Genomic DNA, 19,969 nt, shown 5'->3' on the forward strand with positions numbered 1-19,969 from the left:
TTGTTGCTTCTGAGCTAGACGGCCACTTGTTTACCTGCAAGTCTTTAATACCGTAGACCAGGGTTCCTCAAACTATGGCCTGCTAGCCACATGCGGCCCGCCAAGGACATTTATCCAACCCGCTGGGTGTTTTTGTCCCCTTTTTTACTTCAAAATAAGATTTGTGCAGTGCGCATAGGAATTGGTTCATAGTTTTTTAAAGTATAGTCTGGCCCTCCAACGGGTCTGAGGAACAATGAACTGGCCCTCTATTTAAACAGTTTGAGGACCCCTGCCCTAGATACTATTATTTTTTGATAGCCAGGCTCCATCAGCTTTCTTCACATTTGCTTATGGCCCCATTTTGTCTTCAGCAATTGTGTTGGGAAGGTGAGCATCATGGAATGTCAGTTTAATAGAACAAAGTATTCTTGCATTGAGGAAATACTTGAGTGGAGGCCCAATATCAATCTGCTACCTTAATACAAACCTATAAATATATACACATAAATCTATTTCCCCACTCTCATATATTTTCATATGTACATGCCTTTATTTAGACCTCTATAAATGTCCTTTGCCTCCTAGCTCTTTCCTCTATTTCCTTTTACTTTCCTCTTGTCCCATTATCATGTTCAGCTTTCAATTGGGTTTTAGTAATGCCTCTTGGTTACATTACCCCTGATCATGCCCTACCAGGCCTCCTATACCCTCCTCACCACTGATTTGGATCACTTGAGTTTTATAAAAGATAAACTTTAAGATTCCCTAATTTTATCATGAAATTTAAACTTAAATATGGAGGTAAGGAATTGGGATGATGAAGTTCACCTACTTAGTAAATAGAGGGTCTTATATGTCAGAATTACCTCAATTTGCAGTGGGATTTTTTAAGTTTTTCTAGGCGCCCTGATGACACATTGAGTTGCTAACCACAAGGTTGGCAAGTTGAACTCACTAGCCATTTAGCATGAGAGAAATGTAGCTGTCTCCTCCCATAATGGTGTAAAGCCTCAGAACTCAAAGGGGGAGTTTTACTCTGTCCTATGAGTTGTAATCAATGTGAGGTTGTTCTAATAAATAAATTTTCAAAGAAATATATTTTGACTTTAAGAAAATACTTTCAGCAATTTCCTGTAATAAAAACTTGAATAAATATATTATATTTAGATCCATCTAAGAAAATCAGCAAGTCATATCCTCTTCATATAACATTCTACAACTTTTTAATACTGAGTTATAAATATGTGCATGTAGGTTACATTATTCTTTGTTAAGAAAAAAGAGAAGGACTTAATGGAAGATATTAGAGAAAAGAGAAAAGAAAGGAAGGGGAGAGAAAGAGGGAAAAATGGAAGAGAAAAGGAAAAAGCATTTAAGCAAGCAAGAGCAAACTGACTCTAGAAGTGCATTCAAAACATTTCTGCCTTTTTTTAGGTGAGGAAATATTTTACCAAAACAAAGAAATGGTGTTTTTTAAATCACATAAAATAAATCATACACAAAAGGAAAAATAATATATGATTCCACTTATGTGAAATATCAAGCTTAGTCAAACGCATGGAAAAAGTAAGTTAGATGTTACCATTAGGAGAGGAGAAGGGAAGCTGAGAAGCTAATGCTTAATGGGTAAAGATTTCTGTCTGGCATGATAAAATGGTTTAAGAACAAATAATGAAGAGTTATACATCATCATTATAAATGAAATTAATGTCATTAAATTATATGCTTAAAAATGTTCACAGCAGCAAACTTGATTATATATACATATTTTACCACACACACAAAAATTCAACTAGTTCCATGATGCTAAAGTGGCTACCATAGTTGGCATGGGAGTTTTCACGTGAGATATATCATCTCTTATCCTGCCAGAGAAATACAGAACATTCTCTGCTAAGAAGTTGTTTCAAGAGAACTTGTCTGGGAAAAAAATAGATTGATTTAAAAGAGCAGCACAAAGCTTATATAAACTATGGGAAAAATAAAAGTTTTCCTATGAACACTTTCAGGAAGATAGCAGTTCATAAATAATTATCAAAATTCAGCATCAACTTACTAAACTTGAAGTCATCATGACTATGGCAAATGAATGACCTCTGAGACAAAAGAGGGCAAAACTAAAAAAGGAGAACAGGTGCTAAAATGCAAGTAGTAATCCTGAGGGGAAATAAAGTATTATAGAAAGGTAGGAAATAACAGAAAAACAGTAAGGTCAACAATTAAATGTTAAAAATATCACTAGCATGTATATTCAACATGTAAGATGAGGGAAATATGAAAATCACATCAGTAATTCAATATTATGTGTCCCATAAAATTATGTATATTGGCAACTGTTCTTACATTTGTGTCTTTTCTTTCACTTCATAGTTTACTGATTAAGTTAGTGTCTTGGGAGTCATGGAACCATGAAGGAAAGATTTCCAGAATAATATCTTAAAATAGATTAAATATTACTAGAAGTGGAAAATACAAACAATAATTTAGCAGAGTAAAAAATCAACAAGTGAAACTAAGCATATTGTGGGTTGTATTATTTTAAAATTGATATTAACTGAAACCATAATAATCTAACATTGTTAGCTAGCAAACTTATTAAGATTCAGGAGAACAACTAGCCTAGAAAAAGTACTTAGATTGGCTCCACGAAAAACAAAGTAGATCAACTTGATGCGTTAGGAATAATAATGATATATGTTAGAATTTTATGTTTTAGTGACAAATTTATAATATAACCAAAAAGTTTTTAAAGCTATATGATGAATTCTAAGGGTAAGGTACTAACCACAAAAAAATCTGTTAACAGTAAAGCAGAAATACATCAAACATTCTGAATAAAAAGACATTAGTCTAAAGCCTAAGTTCTTGACAGTATTTTCACACAGAAAGTATTGTTCCAAAGCTACAGGCTTAACCATAGCATGAACAGGCAACTCCTGACTCACATAGTAGAAGAAACTTTAGAATTTGAATGACACGGACATAGATGCATATTTCAGGATATTAAGAATCTCATTAATCCAGGAAGAAAATACATATATAGTAATAGTACTGCTACTACTCTCCCTAAACTTTGAAATGCCCATAAAACATTTTATGTAGTTCCATCACATATATTAAACTAGTAATTGAACTGTCACCTTATTTCATATTAAAAATTTGTTAAGTTTCCACGCAAAAATGCTTTGTAGTCTTAGAGATAACTTGATTTCGATTTTAAATTTAACAAGCAACATTATAAATACAAAAAGAACAAAGAACAAAATCCCACTAAATTAGTATTTCTGTATTTAAATCCTTAAAATTTTTATTCACAAACAAGAAAATAGAAGGCAACGAACCAAATTAACCATAAAGCACAGTTAAATTTCAATAAAACTTTGTAAGTTTCATTGGCATATAATCACATATAATATAATTCAATAGTTCAATCATATTAGGGAGAGTTGTACAATCATCACCTCAATCAATTTCAAAATATTTTCTATTTTTTTACTCATTGTTATTAGTTCCCCTTTCTCCCCACACCACTCATACCATACCTAGAAAAAAACATTAATCCAGTTACTGTCACTATATATTAACCTACCCTGAATTTCATATACAGGAAAATATAGCAAAAAAAAACCAACAAAATGAAACAAGAAGAAAAACCTCAATCAAAAAGAAAGCACAAAATATTTAAAACCTAGAAAAAAAATTTTTTAATAGGTTAAATTCAGATAAAATTATTAGATGTTAAATTTTTACCTAACTGCATCTACAGTAAAAACTTCCCAAGGCATTCTGAATGACAGCAAGGCTGTTTACTTCCCTGGTCATTACTCGGAGGGAATTCACCACTAGAGGTTTAGTCCATGTGTAAATAAAAATTGCTGGCAAAGATGTGAAAGCAGAACCTTTAACCAGTGCTAGTGTGAATGAAAAATAATACAGACCTGAAAACAATGTAGTAGTTCCCCAATAAACTAAAACTACCATATGGTTAGTAATCCCACTGCTACGAATATGAGGTTAAGTTAAAAACAAATGCTACAAAATCAAAGAAACCTCTATCAAACACAAATGTCAAAATGTGAGACTATTCTTTTCTTTTAAAAAATATTTTATGTTTCCGGGGCTGCCGCTTGGTAAGTGTGGGGCTGCTGTGCCGGGGTCGCGGGAGGCGCTGGGGAACCCTCCTTTTCTTGGCGGGGGCCGGGCGTGCAGTCCCGGTCCCCGTTATGTACGGAGGCACAGGGAGCGGACTCCGGTCCCCTCGGCGTCATGTCTTCGGTGCCGGCGGCTGCCCATCCGCCTGTTCTATCCTTAAGCGCCGGGACAAGGAGAAAAAAAAATAATAATAAAAAAAATAAATAAAAAATATTTTATGATGAATTATGTGGGTGAGATAGTTAAGATTTATTGTACCAACATGGCCGATAAACACATGTGGGATTAATTGAAGAGTGGCGGGATAAATGGCTTGGTGAATCTCGTCTTTCTAGTTCTAGGGTCTCTTGCTTTGTGATGGTCAGACCAGGATACAGCTGCCTAAGCCAGTTCCCTGCTTCAGCTTGCAAGTCTCACTTCCTGAGAGACATCCCTGAGGAGAAGCCACATGGATATACCCAGATGTAGCCCTGGATGCTGGAGAAGCTGTATGGAGACCCTTGCCAGTGCTGAGATGCGTACATGCCCACTGATTCTGCTTTCTTCCTGCAGTCGGTGTCATAATGTGTGTTTTTGTGAGGTTGAGGAGGACTTGTAGATTGGTGTCGGACATATGGGCTAATGTTGAACTAAGGGTTTGGGAAGCACTAGGTTGGGATGCACACTTACCCTTTGTGTAAAACTCTCTTATACATATACATATGAGTTTCTATGGATTTGTTTCCCTAGTTTACCTAGACTAATACAGTGGGGATTTAAATTTCAGATCATTTTTGTATCCAACAGTTGAAACACTCCTACCAAACAGCCCATTAACTCGCCCTGTCTCTCCCTCACCCCAACTCCCACTTTTTTCCTCATCTACCTTTCTTAGAATATTGTCTTTCCCTTCCCCTTACTTGGTTAAACTTTGGGTTGCTTAACCACAAGGTCAGCAGTTCAAAATATAAGCCACACCGTGGAAGAAAGACCAAGCTTTCTAATGCTGTAAAGAATTAGTCTCAGAAACCCACAGAGACAGTTCTATCCTATTCTACAGTCACCATGAGCCACTATCTACTCAATGGCAGGGAGTTGAGTTTATTTTTTAGTATCAGACTAGTTAACTTGTTTACCCTCTAGCCTATTGCTTCCCTATTCCTTCCATTTCCTTCCAAGTCCTGGTACACATCAAAGACTGATTCTTTTGAAAAATGTATGAAAAAACTTTGATTATTTTTTCTAATACAACAATGGTTTCACACATGTTTCTTTGTGTGATTGATAAACTTAACTCAGCATAATGTCCTCCAAACCCTGGATCATATTATTTAATCACAGACTCATTCCTGATTATGTGGAAGTCATGAAGTGTTTCACAGTTTTATCATTATTAGTTAGTGATACATAGAATCCCATCGTATACATATACCAAAGTTTGTTTATCCATTGTTCCACTGCTAGGCATTTGGATTGTTTTCATCTTCTTGCTTTTAAGAATAGTGCAGCAATGAACATGAGTGTATCATTTCTTAGTATATCCCCCTTCTAGGTCTATACAGTTCTGCAGCAGTGTTTCCATCTCTGTAACTTTTCCCTGAAGAATTCTGCACTCTTTAACTTACACATCAAATGGCAATTTGATGGCTTGAGAATACATATTTCCTCTTCAAGGTTCTTTGAGTCTGGCTGGGGATTAAAAAGAAGTCTGAGGGGGCAACAAAATTCTCATTGAACACTCCTTGCCACCCATAAATGCAGAGCAGGTACACTGCTTTGATGAAAAAATATTTCTCAGCACCACTGACCTATCCTTTTACTCACCAGTGTAAATTTCAATTTTCATAAAACTGGCTCTGATAATTTCCTGTGACTTACCTGTGTCTTTTACAAAAATCTACCAAGATTACCCCTTTGCATAACGTTGTATAATGTTCTGAACTAACCCCTCTGTCTCGACTTTAACAGACCCTGTAGATTCCCTCAGAAATCAGTATTTTTATTTGACCTTCTCTCTGGATCAAGTTGGTAAATCCAAGTTTCATCCTGAGATATATGAAAGTCACAAAGACTACAGCTAGAAGAGATATATTAAGTAATTCACTACTGCAATACCACAACCTGTGCCAAGTATATTTCAACTCCATGTGTTTTGTAATTCACTAAGAAATTATTTGATTCAATGTTGAAGTTACTCATTTCATAATCTCATTCAAAATAATAACAGATGTTTCATCTTTGACAGAATAAAATTCCAAGAACTTTACCTTGATTATATTACATTTTTAATACTGAAATTGATTTTCTAGTTGTAATATCTGATGATATTGATATAAAACAAACATTATTTAACTGTTTATGAAATTCTACTCACAAAAACTACACACACTTAGAACTCTATTTTTTAAATGTACGCAAAAAATAAAAGAAAATAAGTGGAATTAATTTGTAAATCATTTAATGTAAATGAAAAGCCATACTTCACAAAGTGTTATCTAAATGTGCTTTTTGCAGTTACAGGCATTAAATTCTGTCTACAAGCATAATCTCAAAATAACTACTAAATTTAGAATTAAATTCAGATTTTTTAGTAGACAATATTTTCAGATTTTCATCTGTTCAAGGATATAGTCATGCTGGATTCTAAATGTAGGCAAGCATTTTGTACATAAGACAGGTCTTTTTAAAGAGTAGCTACAGTTTTATTTTTCCTCTATCAGTTTCCTGCTATCAAAATTATTATAAGAATATTACCAAATTATATGGAATAGAGCTAACAAATCCACTGCAGCACAACAGATATGCTACTCTGTATTCCTTGCAAACATTCTACTGACCCTCCTCCAATACTCCCTGTGCCCCTTATCTGACCCATCTGTGTCACGGTGACAAGAGCTCTCTTAGTGTTCAGCACACAATGGCCATCGTCCATCGTAAGCAGTAACATGAAACATTTTGCCACCTCACCCATCTTAAGTCATTCCTACCTGCACAAATCCTAGCACATTTCTTAAAATAAGCAAAGAAATCTAATTGCCTTTTGTGCTTTCATTAAAAGGAGGTGATAATCACTTTCCATTGGGAAAAGAGAATTGCATATCATTCCTGTTTAACCAGGGGATAAATTAAGAACTTCCTTCATTGCACACATAGCTCATGCGTGCATCTGGGCTAACATATATTTACTCGTTTCAAGCTCTTTTTGCTTTTTCATTACATGCATTAGTCTGTACAGATTAAAAATTAACACAACAGGATACTATTTACATAAAAAATGAGGGTTGGACATATGCCATCTATGTAAAAAAATAGAAAATGTTTTGAAACCAACTGTGGTAGCAATTGTACAATACTGTTTTATGTGATTGAGTGAATGTTATGATATATGTAAGAGCTCCCAATAAAGTATTTTTTTAAACCAAGAAATCTACATAAATGGAAGAATATACATGTTCATGGATAGGAAGCCTAATATTGTGATGTTATACTACCAAAACCCACTGCTATTGAGTTGTATTTCAACCCATAGCTACCCTATAGAACAAATGGAACTACCTTTGTAGGTTTCCATGACTGCACTTGCCACTCTTTAAAAGAGTGACAGTCTCATCTTTTTCCCATGGAGGTGGTGATGGTTTTGAACTAAATGTACAGTTAGTAGGCCAATGTATAACCCATCAGAGCTCCCAACATAATGTATAAATATAATGCCATTCCAATCTAGATCCAAGCATCATTTTGTTTAATTTTTGTTGTTAAACAGGTGCAGTTTTACATTTAAAATCCTTTTTTCTTAATTCAATAACTTAACCTACTTATCAAGTCTCCCATACATCGCCCTGCCATCACCCCAAGTCTTCGCCCTCTTATAGAATACTATCTTCCCCCCTCTTTAACAACTGGTGCTGAAAAAAAATGGCTATCTACCAGCAGAAAAATGAAACAAGACCCTTACCTCACTCCATGCACAAGAATAAACTCAAGGTGGTTCACAGACCTGGAGATAAAACCCCAATCTATTAGGGACATCAATGAGGGATTTGGAACAAACCTGAGAACTTTGGTACAGGGAATGCATAGGCTTTCAGAAATATGGAAGTACACAAATACAGATGATGCACAAGTTGACAAGTGGGATATATTGAAGATAAAAAAATTCACCAAGAGATTAATGAGAGCCCATGGAGTGGGAAAACATCTTTAGCCATGACACAAAAGAAACCTTATCACTAAAATCTATAGTACTCTGCTACCTTATAAAAACAAAAAATACCATAGGAGGAGGGGAAAAAATGGCGACCAGATAGGACTCATCTGTCCGGAGCTCCTGCTGCCAGACCAGAAAATTGGGAGGTAAAGCGAAGCAAACAGGTAGGTGGAGTCTTGAAATTAGAAATAGGGTACCAGGGTTTCTCCTGAACCCCTTTTTGCGTGGGATTTCCACTCACAAAGCAAACCAAGAATGCTTTAAAGTGTTCTAGCTTTGGAGAGCCTGCAGGCACCAGCTGTGCCCTTGCCGGGAGCAGATACCCGAGATGGGACAGAATCGCAGCCACGCGGGGAATCCCACTCGAGAGCTCTCCGCGTGCTTAACTGCCTTGAGCCCACAGCCAGGGGAGTGGTGGCGGGTATCCATAATTTAGAGTAGAAGAAAAAATATAGTATTACCTTAGGAAGATCGTGGCTTGGGAGAAAATAAGCAGAAAGTCGGGAGTTCAGGGAGCAAATTTGGTTCCAATTGGCCGAGAAGGAAACAATCCCCCCCCCTCCTCCCATAAGCCGGATCTCCCCCTCTGGGGTCAGCCTGACAGCCCCCAAATCGGAGCACATCACAAGAATTTTTTTTAAGTGAAATATATATTATTGGTTTAAAACTCAAACCCAAGTCTGGTTGCTCAGCTCCAAGGAGCACATAGGTGGAGGCCCTTAACATAAATCAGCGTAAGAAGAAACCTACCTAAGGAATGCCAGAACTCAGCTACAGAGCCTGGTGCCTTTTAGCATAACAAGGACCCCCTGTAGTAAGTGTCAGCTTTAAACAGCCCAGTAACTGTGAGAGACAATTTCATTTGATTTTATTCTAGCTGGCCAGGGGGATTAAAAAATAAAATATAAAATCCTCTGATCTAGTAAGCACCAGCAGACTAGATAGGACAATAAGCCCAGCTTCCCTCTCAGTGATTCTACACATAGCTGGGGAGGCCCTGCCTGTCCTGGGGCCCTAGACGAGGCTGAGGGAACACAACCCCCCAACTACAGTGCTACATACAGCACAAGGCAGGTACACCAGCGAACTCCAGCACCCAAGTGACCCCTGGCCACGGGTGTGATCTTGCCTTTGAAGTAATCCCACACAGCATCTGTGGAACCCTACACCCCACTACCTTGAGGAAGAGTTGGAACTCCTCCAGCCTCATGGACAGAGGATCAAGTCTCAGTTATTCCCTTATCTACTACTCTATTTCTTCTCTCTATATTCACTAACTTTCCCACCACACTCAGTCTCAACGAGCTCAGGTTTGTGTTGGGATTTTTTTTCTCTCTTTCTTCTTTATCCCTCTTTTTTCCCCCTCTTTTCCCCCTCTCTCCCAGTCTCTCCTATCATATGCCACTACTGGCTTCCAGGCCACTACCCTCCGCTTCGGGCAAATCAACCCAAATAGCAGGAGGAACTCCAGCCTACCTGTTAGGCAGCTTAGCCTAGGGAATTGGGAAGTCCATTAACGCATGCCCAGGAGAGCCAGCATAGGACAAAGCTGGATTTTCCTGCCGGTGGGCTCAGATGGGCGTTACACCTGGAGCAGCCCACCTGGGCCAGGTGATTGCAATTCAGCCAATGGGAGCAACCTGGGGTCGTTAACCACGCCTCCCCCGGGAACCCTTGAAAAGGCAGGGACCGGAAGGGAGAGGGCTGGTCGTCTTCGTGGGAGAAGAGAGATCCTTGCGTGACCTGGAGCAGTCTCTGCCAGGCCGCATGGTCAAAGGAATCCTATGGGTGCCGAGTAAAACCTGAAGCTTCTTTTAACTCTCATTAAATTCACTTGGATCACGAGGCCGGCTTCGGTGTGAAATCTTTCTGGCGCGGAGCCAAGGACTGAGGTTGGAATCTAGCCAGGAGAGAGAGACCTTACATACCCTCCGTAGGAGTGTTGTATACCACACAAGGCACCTGGGACAAACACCTACACCGTGCTGCGTTGCTGAGGAAACCTCCATCAGACTTCTAAGTCAATCAGAGGCAACTAGGCAATTCTGCCCAGCACCACTGGGTCCCTGCATTAAAGGGCACACCAACCTGTCATTTGGGGCCAGGGTCTAAATCCCTCTGCCCCCACATCCAAACAATCAGGAATCAACTATCTCTTTATTCTTTATTCTTTATTTCCTCCTTCTCTCTCTCCTCCCTCTTTACCATCACAGCCAATCTTAGTGAACTCAGTTGGGTTTATTTCCTTCTTTCTCTTTATTCTTTTTCTTTCTTTCCTCTGTCATTGCTCTCTTCACTTCCCTTCTGCTTGTATGATTCTCTCTGCTCCCTCTCATTCCTATCACATGCCACTGCTGGTTCCCAGACCCCTACACTCTGCCTAGGGCAACCCTGTCCTCCCAGTGGGCAGGCTGACCCCTAAGTCAGTGCTGCACACAGGACGAGTCAGTTCTACACAGAACACAGCACAGAGTCAGCTATTTCTTTAACTATTTTTTAAATTCTCTCTCCTCCTCCTTCCTTTTCTCTTTTTTTTCTTTCACTGCGCTCTTCTTACATGTTTTCTTTTCTCCTCTCCTTCAGGCTCTTCTCTATTTCTTACCACAACCTCAACAGATTTAGTTCTCCATTTTAGTGTTCTTTCTTTCTTTCTTACTGTTTTCACCTTTGTTTACTCTGTGAATTTTAGTTGTGCATGGGTGAGTGGGTGTCAGTTTTCTTGGCAATATTTCCCCAGTCTGTGTCTTCCTATTTCTCTTTTTCCTCTCTTGTCACTCTCTTTCCTGTTACAAGACACTAGTGGCCCCCAGGCCACTCCCCTCTGCCTAGGGCAACTTTGAAGGCCCAACTGGGGGAGCTCCCACCCGCACTTATTGGCTTGGCAAGCAGCTGAGGAATTCACACAGGTCCTCTCCCACACACCAACCACCAGGAGGTTCTCCCCTACAAAAACTGGGGCATCCCCAGCCTAAATCCTGAGTAGTGACTGGGGGAAACTCCTAACCACCACTCATAGGGCTCCACACTACTGCGGAAACATCCACCCGACCTCCAAGGCGATCTCTCTGTCTATGGTGATTCCCCTGCCAGCTACAGAGCTCTACACAAAGGAGGGTATACCCACAGGCCCTCCTCAGCACTACAATTGCAGAGAAAAACACCACAGGGCAGCCGAGGTGCTCCAATAACTGTGAAACCTACTTAGAGTTAGGCCAGGAAAGTGATGCCATCGTGGGCCCACAACAATCCGACCAGTGTCACATGAGAGAAATATACAGTACACATTCCAAGTAACAGAACTCTGGACGGTTAGGATAAGAGTGAAACCACGGGAACATATAGCGAAAGCCTGACCCCTCAGAAGAGCTACCGGCAGGTAGTTTATAGATGTACTCATACGAATCCCCCAAGAGAGAGCCCAGGGCTCTTTAACTCAGGAAGATGACTCCTCTAAAACAACATGTAAACAGCAACCAGTTCTAACAGCTTCAACAACAACAACAAAAAAACAGGAGAAACAGAAGACAATGCTGGAAGAAGTCATGATTCTAATGATGGGCATAGAAGAAGCAGATATTGACCTATCACAAAAAGAAATTTTCAAAATGCTACTTGAAGTCATAAAGGATATGCAGAAAAAAGATGAAATGATAGAGGAGATGAAGTCAACGCACCAAAGGGAAATACAAGAGTTAAGGGAGGAAATAAGAAAATCCAGTGACAAATTGACAGACCTTGTCAATAGGCTTTAGGAGGCAGAGAATCGCACGAGCGACCTAGAGGATAACCAAGCAGACCTGAGCAAACGGGAAAAGCAGTCAAATATACTCAGAGGAGACAAGAAACAAACCATGGCCGGACATCTGTGCTCCAATGTTCATTGCAGCACAGTTCACAATCGCAAGGAGTTGGAAAAACCTAAATTTCCATCAACAGACAAAAGGATTAAAAAACTGTGGTACATACAAAAAATGGAGTACTATGCATCACTAAAAAGCAGTGATGAACGCATGAAGCATATCGTCGCATGGGAAGAACTGGAGGAAATTATGTTAAGTGAAGTGAGCCAAGCACAAAAGGACAAGTATAACAAGTCTGCTGAGGTAAGTTTATATATATATATATATATATATATACATACATACACACATATGTAAATGTGTGTGTATATGTATATGAATATAAAAGAAAGAACAGAAAGGTAAATGCAAAAGGAGCACAGGAGAAAAGCTACTGTATACAAACACTCCAGGAGTGAGGTCCAGGTGAGGCAGGGGTCAGACCAAATCCAGGGGTACATATGGTAGCCAACTAAAAAGGGTGAAGGGAGGAAAGGGGAAAGAAAAAAGATGTCTTGATGGGGGAATAGGGCACCCAAGGGGAGGGTATTGTTTGTGTCTTCACAGGACAAGAGGGACCAGATATAAAGCCAGTGCCAGATGAATGCAGTGTGCCGGCAAAGAGTGGGGAACCAGTGGAGGGGCCTGACGGCTCAGCCCCCATACCAGCTACATGGACAACTGCCCCTCCCCCCAGAAGAATTTACTTGAAAGGACAGCACTGAAGCTGCAGCTAGAGGAGAGAGGCATATTCGATCAGAGCAAACGGAAGCAAAGAAGGGGAGGAAGAAAGAGTAGAGGATGATATCCCGGCTCTGAACAGCCAATGGCCAAAGTGGACAATATGGCTGATCCCACTATGAGACACACCATCCCTCGATGGCCCAGGGCCCTAAGGGGGACAACACTGGAGACTCAGGGCCGGGACTGGCCCAGACTGACCCTGTGACACTGAGGCAAACCACTAAAAGCATGCGGCAGAGCAACCGTGGGAGCAGAACAGGAAGCCCCCGAGGGAGTACAAAGGACAGACTCTGGGGTCAAAGCATGGTACCCCATGGGGCCTGACTGAAGGACACGCCTATAGATAAAAAATCAGACCTTGATCTATTTATAGGTTTTTCTTTCTTTTTAAATTTTTTTCTTTTAATTAATGTATTCTTCTATGGGTAATTGGTTTACTTTTTTGTTGTCATAGCTATGTTCTCACTCATTGCCTATCTTGCTATGACTTGATATTTGGTGCATATTATTATCTCTACAGATCTATCTAGATGAGATAGACTGGATGAATAGTCTGGAGGAGAAAACAATGGACCAATTGTTCCAGGGGGACAAGGGAGAGGGGGAGGAGGGGGCAAGGAGGTGGTGCTGACCAACCCAGGGACAGGGAAGCAATAAGTGATCCAAATTCAGTAGCAAGGAAGGTGTGAGAGGTCTGGTAGGGATTCAGCAAGGGCAAGGTAACCGAGACAAATTACTGAAACCCAAATGAAGGCTGAGCATGATAGTGGGACAAGAGGAAAGTAAAAAAAAATAGAGGAAAGAACTAGGTGACAAAGGATATTTATAGAGGTCCAAAGAGTTGAATGTACATATGTAAATATATTTATATGAGTGTGGGGAAACAGATCTATGTGCATGTATTTATAGGTTTAGCATTAAGGCAGCAGAGGGACATTGGGCCTCCACTTAAGCACTTACTCAATGCAAGAACACTTTGTTCTATTAAATTGGTATTCCAGGATGTACACCTTCCCGACACGATTGCTGAAGAAAAATGTGTGCATAAGGAAATGTGGTGAAGAAAGCTGACGGTACCCAGCTATCAAAAGATATAGCATCTGGGGTCTTAAAAACTTGAAGATAAACAAGCATTCATCTAGCTGAGACGCATCAAAGCCCATGGAAGAAGCACACCCGCCTGTCTGACCACAAGGTGCAGAAGGGACCAGTTATCAGACATCAAAGAACTAAAAATCATATCAATGGGTGCCCACCTTCCTGATATGACCAAATAAGACAAACGTGTGCATAAGCAAATGTGGTGAAGAAAACTGAGGGTACCAGGCTATCAAAAGATATAGTGTTTGGGGTCTTAAAGGCTCGAAGGTAAACAAGTAGCCATCTAGCTCAGAATCAACAAAGCCCACACAGAAGAAACATACCAGCCTGTGTAACCATGAGCTGTCGAAGGAATCAGATATGAAGCATCAAGGAACAAAAAATCCTATCGTTGAAAATGTGGGTGAGTGTAGAGTGGAGACTCAAAGCCCATTGGTAGCCAACTAGACACCCCTTACTGAAGGGTTGTGGGGAGGAGATGAACCAGTCAGGATGCAGGGTAACAACAATGAAACATATAACTTTCCTCTAGTTCTTAAATGCTCCCCCCCCCCCCACTATCATGATGCCAATTCTACCTTACAAATCTGGCTAGACCAGAGGATGTACATAGGTTGAGAGCAACTGGAAAAACAGGGAATCCAGGACCAATTGTGAGAGTGGTGATGCTTGGAGGGTAGAGAGTATGTGGGGTAGAAAGGGGAAACTGATTACAAGAATCTACGTACAGCCTCCGTAATATATGACAAAACAATAATTTATGAATGATGAAGGGTTCATTAGGTGGGGGGAGTGGGGCGGAAGGGGGAAAATGAGCAGCAGATATTAAGGGCTCAAGTAAAAGGCAAATGTTTTAAGCATGATGATGGCAACAAATGTACATATGTTCTTGACACAATGGATGTATGTATGGAGTGTGATAAGAACTGTATGAGCCCCCAATAAAATGATTTTTAAAAATCCCCCCAAAAATTTGCCCCCTGGGGAGGTGGGCAAAGGGCCTGAACAGAAGTTTCACAAGGACAGATATACGAATGACCAATAAACCTATGAGAAAATATTCCCAATCATTAGCCATAAGAGAAATGCAAATTAAAACAACTATGAGATACTACCTAATTCCTTGAAAGATAGCCCAATTCAAAATAAACAGAAAGTAACAGGTTTGGATGGGCTGTGGCAAGATAGGAACTGCCGGTGGCCCTGTAGATACATACAGCTACTATGGAAATTGATTTGGCGATATCTAAAACAAATGGCATAGAGCTATCATAGTACCCAACAATCCCTTACTGGGTATATATCCAGAAGAGGCAAGAGGCAAGAGGCAAGAAACAAACCACAGACGCTCGAGTATTCATCGCAGCACAGTTCACAATTGCAAGGAATTAGAAACAACCCAAATTTCCTATCAACGGATGAATGAATTAAAAAACTGTGGTACATATATACAATGGAGTACTATGCATCCCTAAAAAGCAGTGATGAACGCATGAAGCACATCACCACATGAGATGAACTGGAAGAAATTATGCTAAGCAAAGTAAGTCAAGTGCAAAAGGACAAGTACAACATGAGTCCACTGAGGTAAACTTAAAAATGCAAAAGGGGGATAGGTGAACAGCTACTGTATACATACATTCCTGGAGTGAGGTCCAGGTATTATAGCAGGGCCCAGACCCAATCCAGGGAAACACATGGCAGCCAACTAAAAAGGAGGAGGAAAGATAGACAGAAAGAAAAGAAAGGAAGACATGGGTAGCAGGGGAACAGGGTACTAACCCACACAAGGGGAGGGTAATGTTTATATCTCCACTGGCGAGGGAGAGAGGGACCAGGCTTCAACCTGGTGCGCCAAGACATGAATGCAACATACTGACATGAAGCAGGGAACCAACAGAGAGGTCTGCGGGGCAGGCCCCAATTCCAACTATGTGCACACCCCACTGCCTCTCCCCAGAATTATTTTCTCCAGAGGACAGCATTGATACGATAGCTCAGGGAGAGGGGCACATCTGAACAGAGCACACAGAAGCAAACGAAGAGGGAGGAGAGAGACTGGAGAACACCCTGGCCTACCAAGCCCCAAGGATGATATTCTTGCTCAGAGCAAACAATGCACAGAGAGGACCATAGAACTGGCCCCACCCATGGTGGTACAAGGGTCAACGCTGAAGGCACAGTGCAGAAATTGTACCCTATCTGACTCCACCACACCGGAGTGAAGTGCTAAGGCCGTGCAACAGACTAGCAAGGGGAGCAAAGCAATGAAATCCCTGGAGAATACCAAAAATAGACTTTGGGGTCAGAGCCTGGAACCCCATCAAACTTGACTAGAAAACACTCCTAATACTCAACACAGACCTGGAACTCTTATAGGTTTTTCTTTTTTTTTTTTTTTTGTCATTGTTTTTTTTTTTAGTGGTGGTGGTTTGGTTTGTGTTTTTTTTTGCAGGGGGGGGGGGGTTGTTGTTGCTTGGTTTTGCTCTGTCTTGTTTTTTGTGCTTATGATTGTCTCTGTGTGTCTATCTAGATAAGATAGGTGGATAAACAATCAGGAGGAGAAAACAATGGGACCGATGGTCTCAGGATACATGGGAGTGGAGGAGGCGGGGGAAAGGAAGTGAGTGTTAACAAACCCAGGAACAAGGGATCTAAAATCAATGACAAGGAGAGTGTAGGATACCTAGTTGGGCTTGATCAAGAGCAAAACTGAGAAGGATTACTGAAACCCGAATGAAGGCTGAACATGATAGTGGGACAAGAGGAAAATAAAAGGAAATAGAGGAAGGAACTAGGAGGCAAAGGGGCATTTATACAGGTCTAAATACAAGCATGTACATATATAAATATATTTATATATAATGATTGGGAAATAGATATACATAGATTTATATGTCAAGTATTAAGGTAGCAAATGGATATTAGGCCTCTACTCAAAATACTCCCTCTACGCAAGAACACTTTGTTCTAATAACCTAGCATTCTGTGATGTTCAGATTCCCGACATGATTGCTGAAGGCAAAATGGGTGCATAAGCAAATGTGATGAAGAAAGCTGATGGTGTCCAGCTATCAAAAGATATATCCTCTGGGGTCTTAAAGACTTGAAGATAAACAAGTGGCCATCTAGCTGAGAAGCAATAAAGTCTACATGGAAGAGACACACCAGCCTGTGTGATCATGAAGTGTTGATGGGATCAGGTATCAGGCATCAAAGACCCAGAACAAAAAATCACATCAATGTGAATGAGGGGGAGTGCGGAGTGGAGACCTAAAGCCCATCTGTGGACAATTGGATGTCCCCTTACAAAAGGGTCACAAGGAAGAGACAAGTCAGTCAGGGTGCAGTATAACACTGAGGAAACATACAACTTGCCTCTAGTTCTTTAATGCTTCCTCCCCTCACACACACATACACACACTATCATGACACCAATTCTACCTTACAAATCCAGCTAGACCAGAGCATGTACACTGGTACATATAAGAGCTGGAAACACAGGGAACCCAGGACAGATGAAACCCTCAGGACTAATAATGAGCATGGCAATACCAGGAGGGAAAGGGGAAGGTGGAAGGAGAAAGGGGGATCCGGTCACAATGATCTACATATACTCTCCTCTAGGGGGACAGACAACACAAACATGTCAAGGGAGACATCAGTCAGTTTAAAACATTAAAAAAAGTAATAATTTATAAATTATCAAAGGTTCATGAGGGAGGGTGGGAGAGAGAAGGGGGTATGGAAAATGAGGAGCCTATATACCAGGGATTCAAGTAGAAAGAAATGTTTTGAAAATGATGGCAACAAATGTACTCGATACAATGAATGTACGTACGGATTGTAACAAGAGCTGTATGAGCCCCCAATAAAATTATTTAAAAAAAATACTATCTTCCCTTTTATCCAAGTTAACACCTGTCTAACCTCAAACCTATTGCTTTCCCTTCTAATTCCCTCTCAGCCCGAGTAACTGTCAAAATTTATTCTTTTGGTATGAAAATGTCTGTCTTGATATTTTTTCTTTTATAACACTGTTCTCATACAATATTTGTCCTTTTGTGATTGACTAACTTCACTCTACCCTAATGTTCTCCAAATCTATACATGGCATGAGGTATTCAGCTTCAACCCTCTTCTTCAGCGATGCATAGGTGGGCATTTGGGTTGTTTCCATCTTCTTACTATTAATAGTGCTGTAATGAACAGGAGTGTGCAAATGTCTGTTAAAGCTAAGGCTCTTACCTCTTTAGGTATAAACCAACTGGGCATTCATCATTAATTTTCAAAGAGACAGAAAAACTAGTCAAGCCCTGCTCCATACTCACCTTCCTGAAATGATCGCTGAAGATAAGGGTGCAACAACAAAGTGTGGCGAAGAAAGCAGATGGTGCCCAGCTATTAATCAGAATAATGTCGGGGGTCTTAAAGGCTTGTAATTCAAAGCAGCAGCTATCTAAGAAAGGACTCAACTAGGTCCACATGGAAGCAGCACATCAGCTTGTGTGATCCGACAATGACAGTAACAAAATTCAAATATGATGAAGGGGAAAGTATCAGAGTTAAAATTATGAACACCCAATTGGTAGAGGCTATGGAGGGCAGTGGGAACCCAAAAAACCCATCTGCAGAGTAATTAGTTGATTAAACCTGTGGCCCAACAGGCACAGGCAAGGGTCTCAAATAGGCTTAATATCAGAAACAGATCTTTGTAATCTTGATGATGCTGGATTGAACTTGATACTTGGTCAGTTGACCTCCCTCCCAATTTACTAAAACTGAATTTGTTCAAGGTACAAATCTCTTGCATGATCCATAACAAGATTTCTTCCCTGGCTTTTTAAATATTGAGCGTGTTCTTTTATTTCTTTTCATTTTTATCTTTTTATTATTGTTTTATTTATTTATTATTTTATTACTATTATTTTATTATTATTGTTTATATTTTATTATTGTTGCTTTATCCTTACCACTTTATTTTGTTTTTAATTCTTTTTATGGAGTTTACCAATTTGTGAAGCACAACAGGAATGGGTGCACAGAGATAATAACTGATGCAAGGGTTTATAGGGGATACAGGATGGGAGTGGGAGATAGAGAGAGTGAGGGGATTTCAGGAGTAAACAATGGAGGCAGGAGGGGGAAGGAAGCACAAGAAAGGGTTGTGATTCCACAACTCATTTCAAAGTCGATTTAATCTGGGGAGGGGGGTGTTCTAAAACTCATGGTGATAATGACTGTACAATTCTTGATATGTGTGAATGATTGTGTGAACCACTGAATTACATGATATGTAAATTAGGTGCCAATAAAATGTTAATAATAAAATCATCAACAATTTTACATGGAAAGGAAAGAGACCTAGGATAAGTAAAGTAGTACTAAAGAAGAAAATTTTAAGAGGCCTCTCACTTCCCAATCTCAAAGTATGCTACACAGCCAGAGTAATCAAAACAACCTGCTACTGGTACAATGAGATATGTACAAACACTGGAACAAAACAGAAAATCTAGAAATAAATCCATCTACTTACATACAGCTACTTTTTGACAAAGGAATGAGGCACATTTAATGTAAAGATGAAAATCTCCACCAAATGGTTGGAAAAATATATTTCTATTTGTAGAAGAATGAATCACAACCCATACCTCACCCCATATACAAAAATGAACTCAAGATGAATTAAAGACATAAATGTTCATTCTTACAACTATAAAGATTTTCAGTGAAAAAATGGGTACTAACCTAGGAGCCATGGCATAAATACACTATCAAACTAACAAAAAACACACATGGAAAAAGACAAAATAAAGACTCTTAAAAAGACAAAAAAGAGAACCCAGAGAGAGGGGGAAATTTTTTGGCAATGACATATCAGACAAGGAACGAATCTGTAAAATCTACAGAAATTTTCAACACTCAAGACGAAGATGAATAACTAAATAAAAAATGGACAGAAGAC

At 39.9% G+C, this 19,969-nt stretch overlaps 1 protein-coding gene and 1 non-coding gene across 2 annotated transcripts in view; one reads left to right on the forward strand and one right to left on the reverse strand.

The window, feature by feature from the left end:
- Positions 1 to 19,969, reverse strand: part of REDIC1 (regulator of DNA class I crossover intermediates 1) — a 79,415-nt gene that overhangs the window by 50,444 nt on the left and 9,002 nt on the right. The window lies entirely within an intron of this gene.
- On the forward strand, positions 4,160 to 4,308 carry LOC142452133 (small nucleolar RNA SNORA57). Its single transcript, XR_012785175.1, has one exon. It is a non-coding gene; the product is annotated as a small nucleolar RNA SNORA57 (small nucleolar RNA).

This window comes from Tenrec ecaudatus, chromosome 6 (assembly GCF_050624435.1).
Source record: "Tenrec ecaudatus isolate mTenEca1 chromosome 6, mTenEca1.hap1, whole genome shotgun sequence".
In the NCBI taxonomy this organism is placed as follows: Eukaryota; Metazoa; Chordata; class Mammalia; order Afrosoricida; family Tenrecidae; genus Tenrec; species Tenrec ecaudatus.